Source organism: Vanessa cardui, chromosome 16 (genome assembly GCF_905220365.1).
Source record: "Vanessa cardui chromosome 16, ilVanCard2.1, whole genome shotgun sequence".
In the NCBI taxonomy this organism is placed as follows: Eukaryota; Metazoa; Arthropoda; class Insecta; order Lepidoptera; family Nymphalidae; genus Vanessa; species Vanessa cardui.
Window position 1 is genome coordinate 1,148,069 of NC_061138.1, and position 1,411 is coordinate 1,149,479.

The window sequence follows — 1,411 nt, forward strand, 5'->3', positions numbered from 1 at the left end:
AAAATAATTCTAAAAGCTTACTTGAATAAAGTATATTTTGATTTTAGAGTTTAAAGAATAATTAATTATTTATGTTGATAATTCAGCAGGAATTCTTTGTTCTAAACTATTTTTCTGTCAGTGTCATGACCAATATTTTTAATCAGGCTATTGCTCATTCCTAGTTCACTTTATTCCATTCGAATTTTTAACATCCATACGCGTCGCACTGCTGGTGTAGTGGTATCATGCAAGATTCCCATTCTTGCGACCCGGGTTCGATTCCCGGGCAGTGCACAACCCTAGCAATTATTTCCATGTTTTGCTATGGCCAGTAATCATATTTTTTTACTTTTAAGTTTTTCTTTGCATTTTATAAGCTCGTAGCTGCCTTTTTTGAGTTCACCGGACGTTTTATTTTCTTTTTTGTTTTAATTATTTACCATATTATCATATAATAATGATAATTTTTGTTATATTTATAATGAAGTTATAAAAAAAGCTTTTTATTTTCATAACTTTTTTTTACAAAACTTCATACAAATTGCAGTAGATGCAGTAGCCAATAAATAATTCAAAAAGCAATATACTTAAAGGGCGAACAATAAAAAAAAGATAAGCAACAGTTTAAATATGTGGTTCCGTACAACTAAACTTTTATGAAAATAAATTTCAGAAAATAGTACGACTTTATCTATGACTTTTTTCAAATGGAATTAATCTGTATGTTTCAAGAGAACTCAATCTTAGCAGCTAATTTAATAAACATCAAATAGGAACAAAAAATGTTATAATTCTTATAAATATAATTGCTTTAATAAATATTCCTATTATTATTTGTAAAATAGCTTAAAAATATAATAATAAATAAAGAGTATTAATTCAACACGAGATTGTATAGATGATTACAATGCTTGCACTCAGTACTTGTCAACTTCTAGGCTGGATATAGTATATAAATTTTGATAACTTTACATTTAAAATAATTTGTAAAATGAAAATTCGAAAGTAAAAAAGGCTTCTTAAACTAAAACAAAGTATATTTTCATGTAAAATCCACTTTTGAAAATAGGCTTCATCTCCTTTCGAGGAGAAAGTTTTAATTCTTATCAAACACAGTGCAGCACAAATTGCGAAATTTTATCCGACATGTATACTATACAGGTCTTCTTATAATGATTCACCCCACAAAATAGTAAACAAATTAGGCATATGAAATCTCCGTAAATTTTATCTTACTTCTATCTTATTTACGGTACTTGCGACCTGTCCCGGCTTCGCACGGGATATTGTTACCTTATACATATATTTCCGACATGTTTGACAATAGTCAATCTTTTTTAACTTATTTCAACAAAAAACTGTAAATAATTCATATACCTAAACCTTCCTTATGGATCCCTCTGTCTACTAGTAAACCCTTCATGAGTGT

General features: G+C 28.3%; 1 non-coding gene across 1 annotated transcript; it reads left to right on the forward strand.

Annotated features, from left to right (window-relative positions):
- Positions 1-205: 205 nt before the first annotated feature.
- On the forward strand, positions 206-276 carry Trnag-ccc. Its single transcript has one exon. It is a non-coding gene; the product is annotated as a tRNA-Gly (tRNA).
- Positions 277-1,411: the final 1,135 nt, after the last annotated feature.